Here is a 6,515-nt window from a genome sequence, read left to right as displayed (position 1 = left end):
AAGCGCCGTAAGGTGGGTCTTACTCTCTAGAGATTTTGGAGAGTTCTTGACCAACACCGGGACCCTACCTAACTCAGGAGGCCATCTCTGGAAAAACAGTCTACCAAAGGAGTCACTAAAGGCAAATAATGTGGTTAGAATAGGGAATACCTAACCATCCTTGTTTACATAAAAAGAATATAATATCTTCTTTTTTGCTTCTCACGTCTTAATCAAGCTTAGATCACATTCCTCAACATATATATGTCTGCACCGCCAACTTGCACTTCTAATTTCTTTGCTTCTTCTTTCTTTTGGCATTTTTTTCTTTATTACATTCACCTGCTTAGAGTTATTCGGTTTTGCTAAGTGGAAAGTTTTTTTTTCTGCCGAGCGCGTCATGGGTTATGCAAAGTATAACAAGATTATAATGTTGAAAGTAGAGACCGCACATCGTGTGTAGAGAAGAGGATGCGTGACCTCTTCATCTTCTCTCACTAAGACCCTTATTTAGAATTAAGGATAGTATATCAATTGTAAGAGTCACTTGAGTTGGAAAATTTCACGACCCCGTGACTCAAAAACATTCACATTTGAGGTCAATCATTCGTTGGACATGTCGGATAAGCTGCATGTATGCATCACGTGGGCCCGACATCGCTAGGCAAAGGGCGGGTATATGGGGCTGATCCCTACCTATACTATACATGGGGCCAGATCGTGGGCCCTCCATTTATTTTCATGGTGTAGCCCACCTGACCAGTTGGTTTGGATGTGTGTACATGTAACACCGAATGACAGAAAACCTGCATTTAGCAACAGATCAGACCAACGGTGTAGATCATTAGCCAGAAAACGTAGTCTGTTCAACCATGAAGTAGGCAAAAAAACACTCGAGAAACCAACGGACGGTCCAAAAAGACCCGCACTTTTGAGGCATGTGAGAAATCAAACAGCTTATGTTAGTGGGCCCAAATCAATTATTTTGAAGGACACAGATAACCTTCTCAAGTCACACAAAAATTCCTAGGAATCAACTGCATACGTGGCAAGCAAGCAATATGATTTGGATGGTCCAATCCACGTGGCCCACTCTACCACCAGATGGAGCACAGTCCAAAAAATTTCACTAACGAGATGATCCCAACCTTCTAATTTTTCCCATTGAATTTGGATCATTAACTAATTTTTATCCGTCAATTTGACTAACCTCCCTCTAGATGGTCAGAATCATTAAATCACTATAAAATGTAAATTTCATTCGGTGGTCAAATAACACTGGGCCCCACATTTGAACTTTAATTGGATTTTCCTACAGCGTGTACAGTGTAGCCAGACCCATTTAAAAATGAACGGTGGAGAGAAACACGTGAGGAGAGATGAAAGAGGTGAATTCTGGCACACGTATCAACATGCCATGCGTGCGTGAGATTTGAGCCGATCATTAGGTGGGGCTGACAGTGAAAATGCCCTAACCCGTAAAACAAGGCCAATTAGTCATCAGTTGTGATTCAAGCGAAAAAGACGGTTAGAATGGGAGACCTGTTGACTAGACCCGTCTGGATTCCGTGGGAATGCATATTCACACGGAAGAGAATTGGGTTGTGACTCCAACACCACCCAGAGTATGGGTTCCGCCGAATCCATTCTGCCAGCTCATTGTAAGAAATGAGCCAAATAAAAAATAAAAAAATGAAGTAGATCAAAAGTTAAAGTGAACCACACGACAGAAACAATGGTTATTGAATGCCCACCGTTGGATATTTTTTGTGGCACAAAAGATTTGGATCAAGCTCATATATTGTGTTGTCCAGGTCGCTTGACTTTATCAATAGCTTAGATGGCAAATAAATATTAGGGTGGGCCCAAAAGGTTTGTTGGGAGCGTTGTACAAAAACTTTAGGATCTCGCTTCCCAAAAATACTAGAATTATGGAAAATAATAAAGTAATGAAATAAATTAAAACATAAACCACATGACACAAGTGATTTTATGTGAAAAACCTTCAAAGAGGTAAAAATTACGGAACTTCATCCAGAACAACAACTCACTATGAAGTAGAACGTTACAACCGATCACAAGCACATACTGCTTGATCAAACCTTCTTCACTCACACAGGAGTTGATGAATAATAAGAGAATAATGAAAAACAGATAGATCTCACCAATCACGAGGATGTAGAAGCGCTGAGACGTCGACTACAAAGTAAATCACCTCTATGAGCAGAATCTTCCCTTCATAAGCTTCATCTCTCTCTCTCTCTCTCTCTCTCTCTCTCTCTCTCTCTCTCTGTCTCTCTCTCTTCCTCTTTTTTTTTTCCTCTCTCACCTTGGACGTGAAATAGAAAACCTTAGTATGCCCTAAAATAGCCCTCGGGACCCCTATTTATAGTTTAAGAAACTCTTTTTCGCACCTTTACGAAAACTGCCTCAAATTTACGCAGTCCACACAAGATTCGGGCCGAATCTGCATAACCCTTGACTAGTCGAGTTGGGTTCTCGACTAGTCGAGCGAACCCTCGACTGGTCGAGCAATAAAAAAACCTGGTCATTGGACTTTGAGCCGAGCAGTCTTCGACCGGTCGAGCAGTGCAGTGAAACACCCGTTTTTTACAACTGGCTGCTCGATCTCTCATCTGAACTAAGGAGGAAAACCCCATCAAAGTTTTTCCTGTGGGTGTCATTATCCTCGATGTTTCTTGTGGTGTGGTCCACTTGTGCTTAGGATCCGCTTCAATTTTGAGATCATGTTCTAAAATGAGTTCTCAAAATAAATGGATGGCAAATAAACATCATGATGGGCCCTAAAAAGGTTTCACTGGAGGACGTTAGCATCCTTAGCATGGTGTGGTCCACTTGAACATTGGATTTGCCTCATTTTTATAGTCATGCCTTAAAATGAGTTTGCAAAATGAATGGATGACATGAATGAAATACATACATCACAGTGGGCCCCACAAAGTCATGTTGCCAAGGATAGGAAGTAGATTGCCTTGTGACTATGGATTGCAGGAAAATCCCTGGTGACCAAATATGGCAGGGTTTGATTGGGATACATGTTGCTGTTAGAGACAGGCCCTCTGAGCATGGAACAACTTTCAAACACACTTTGCATAGCCCCTTGTCTACTCGAGGCAAGTGTCCCAATCAAATCCTGCCAAATTGGATCACCAAGGATATTGTGAGTGATTGATGAGTCACCAAGAAATTTGCATTCCCATGGTGAGTGCTGCAGGAAATTACGCCCCAAGCAATTTTTCATCTAGTGCCGGTGAAAAAAGTGCCACATGTGCCTGTTAAATAACATAGCTAAAGTAAAAAACGCAAATTAGATTCCCCTTCATAAAATAATATTTTTATCCCTTTTATCGTGTGCCCATTGCCTAACATGGCTGCTCTTTCATTGATGTTGGATTGGGCTGTGGATGCAATTAAATGCTTGTTTCTTGTGGTGTGGTCCACTTGTGCTTAGGATCTGCTTCAATTTTGACATCATGTTCTAAAATGAGTTGGCAAAACAAATGGATGGTAAATAAACATCATGCTAGGCCCTAAAAAGGTTACACCCTGATCCATAGCTCAAGTGGTAGACTGAGTGAAAGGTATCTCATTTCAACACTGAGGTCCTAGCATCAATCCCTAGTGGGGGTGGCTAACAGCGAAGTGTGAACTGACAGTGGGGTGTACTATCAATCTAACCAAAAAAAAAAAAAAGTAAAAAAAGATGCAGATTGCAAGCAACCAATGACAAAATGATTTTATGGTCCTAGAAATCCAGTCCATCGTTTCTTAGTTCATGTTAGGGTATGAGCCAAAAAGAGGTTGATACAAAACTCAAGTGAGCCACAAAATAGGAAAAGATGGAAGGAAAATGTCTTCGGTTGAAACCTTCCAAAGACCTACTATGATATTTATATGCCATTCAAACTGTCTATAAGGTCAAACTCACTAGGATGAATTAAAAATAGAAATATATTAGCCTGATTCAAAACTTCTAAGGGCACACGAATATTTCAACAGTGGTCATTCAATCCCTACTATTTCCTATCACTTGGCTCACTTGAGTTTTGGACATGTCTCATTTTTAGGCTCATGTTCAAACATAATCTAAAAAATTCATTAACAGAACAAATTTCTCACAAACATACTATGGCATTTGTAGCTTCCCTCCACAGTAAGGGGGTGGCTGGTAATCGGCATTCCATACGACCCGCATTCCAATCATGGAGTGATATTTTGCTTTGGTAATTAAAGGTTGAAAGAACGAAAATGTTCCTCACCTTCTTGTAAGCTTATAACAAAGGTCAAGCTTCGTAAGCTCTAGCATGATTTTTGCAGGATATCTAAACCATGCATATAAATCTATCTCAAGACTCAGTCATGTCCATAACTGGGTAAACTATGGTACAATCCAAACTCTGTTGTAAAAAGTGTTAGTTGATTTATTGTGGCTCATATAAGCTTTGGAATGTGATGAAATGTGAATTGTGTAGTGAGGTTCTTGCTGCCCTTTACCATGGTGTGAAGAGTCTATTGGGCTTTATTCATATTGCCTTTCCATTTTTATATATCATTTTTGGACATGGGCTTGAAATTAAAGGATATCTAGAACTCTAGCAGACCACACTAAGAAATGTAGGAATCGAACACTTGTTTTAGATACTATTCGAGTCCATGTGATCTTACCAATATGTTGGATGACAAATAAACATTATTGTTGCCCTGGGAAGGTTTTAATGGTGGCAGTCATTATTTCCAATAATTTGATTGGGGCACTATTGGCACTTGGTTTGTTTTATGTCACTTACTGTGTGTGTGGCATACCAGAATCGATATAGCGCACGGCATGGTTGAAACCGATTAACTTTAACCCTAAACACCAAAATAAGCAAATATGTCTAATATGAATATATATGATCAAAATCTAAGAAGATTGGTTACCTATCAAGTCACTTATAGAATTTTTATAACAATCAGGTGATTGTCAGGGGATGGGATTCTCCATTTGAAGATGCGTTGCATTGTTCCTTCCAAAAAAAAAAAAGGCTTTTTATAATATTATTGCAATCAAACAAAAGAAAAAACTTACAATCGGTTACTAGTAACGATTGTAATTAAAAATGTGTCTCTTGAAAGAACTACGTGATATTAGATAAAATACAAATCCAACATAAGCCTAGATTTGAATTACAATTAAGAACTATAATTAAGAATTATCGCTACTCCTAAAATAACTTGAGATAAAATAAATTGATAAATTAGGTATAATTAGTGTGAGACATGTATTCCTACTTACTCTTTAAGTTTATAAAGATTTATGCTACATAACTTAATTCTTCTAAATATATTTGTTATTACTCCTGTGATTATCTTTGCATGTTTTCCTTTTGTAATTGTTCCTCTTATATAACCCGGGCCCTGTTTTTTTCGATTAGGCTTTCTTTTTTTCGATTATCATTCATGCTTTGCATGCACATCAGCTGTATGTTGGATTGCTTGACCACACCCCATGTTTTTGCTCGACTGCTTTCCATACTTTGGACTGCTTAACCGTGCCAACTATAAGTTCGTGTAAAGCGCTCCCAACATCCTCGCATGCACGGCACGTTTCCTTTCTTAATCGGTTCAGCCAAAGTTAGGCCACAATAGGCACTACTCGAGGTGACGGATGGGCACAGTGGGTTGATTAGCACATGGCCCTCATAAAAATCGGGGAAATGCAAAGCATGCTAGAAAGTTATACATTACTGAACTCATTTCCATAAGGGCCGATGGGCCAATCAAATCCAAACTGTTTTCCACGGTGTGCTCCACATGTACTTAATCTTTGAATATGTTTCAATATTAGGCTCATGCCCTAAAATGAGCTGGAAAAATGAGTGAGCGGAGTGGATGAGATACATACATCAAAGTGCACCCTCATAGTCTTCACACCATGATAAAAAGGCCTTGATATGCTCGCTACACAATCCCATCCCTCCCATGCGAACACATGTAATGGATAGGTCAGATGTCTAAACTCCGTTGGTGGGCCCTCACACAACCGATAATATTTAATGGGTGGATATCCACTCTGAGCTGTTTCTTGTTGTGGGGACCACTTAAGTCATGATCGATGCACGTTTTAGTGGGGGCCCGCATGCGTCGACCTTACTGCACAGGGGAAGTGGATTGGCTGGTGTACCAGACATCAGCTATATAGCTGCTGTTGACACGTGTCGTGTGTGAAGACGAGCGCCGACGCTTCCCGACCCCCGAGTTGTACATACGGTTCAAATGGGATCAAAGTTACACGTAGGGGTGTACATAAGTCGAACTGTGACTCGGCGCGGTCACTAGCTGACCTCGGCTTGGCTCAGCTTAATTCAGTCAGCAGCTCGGGTCAGTTCAAACCCAATTCGAGCCAAATTTCCTTGTGCGCGCAGCATTTTCACAAACACCTAAACTACACCTTTAAAGTCTCACTTTATATAAAACAGAAGCAATAGTTTTATAGATATAATTTTATCAAGCACTTTCTAAGCAACATAAAAAAA

Source organism: Magnolia sinica, chromosome 8 (genome assembly GCF_029962835.1).
Source record: "Magnolia sinica isolate HGM2019 chromosome 8, MsV1, whole genome shotgun sequence".
In the NCBI taxonomy this organism is placed as follows: Eukaryota; Viridiplantae; Streptophyta; class Magnoliopsida; order Magnoliales; family Magnoliaceae; genus Magnolia; species Magnolia sinica.
This window is presented reverse-complemented; position numbering follows the sequence as displayed.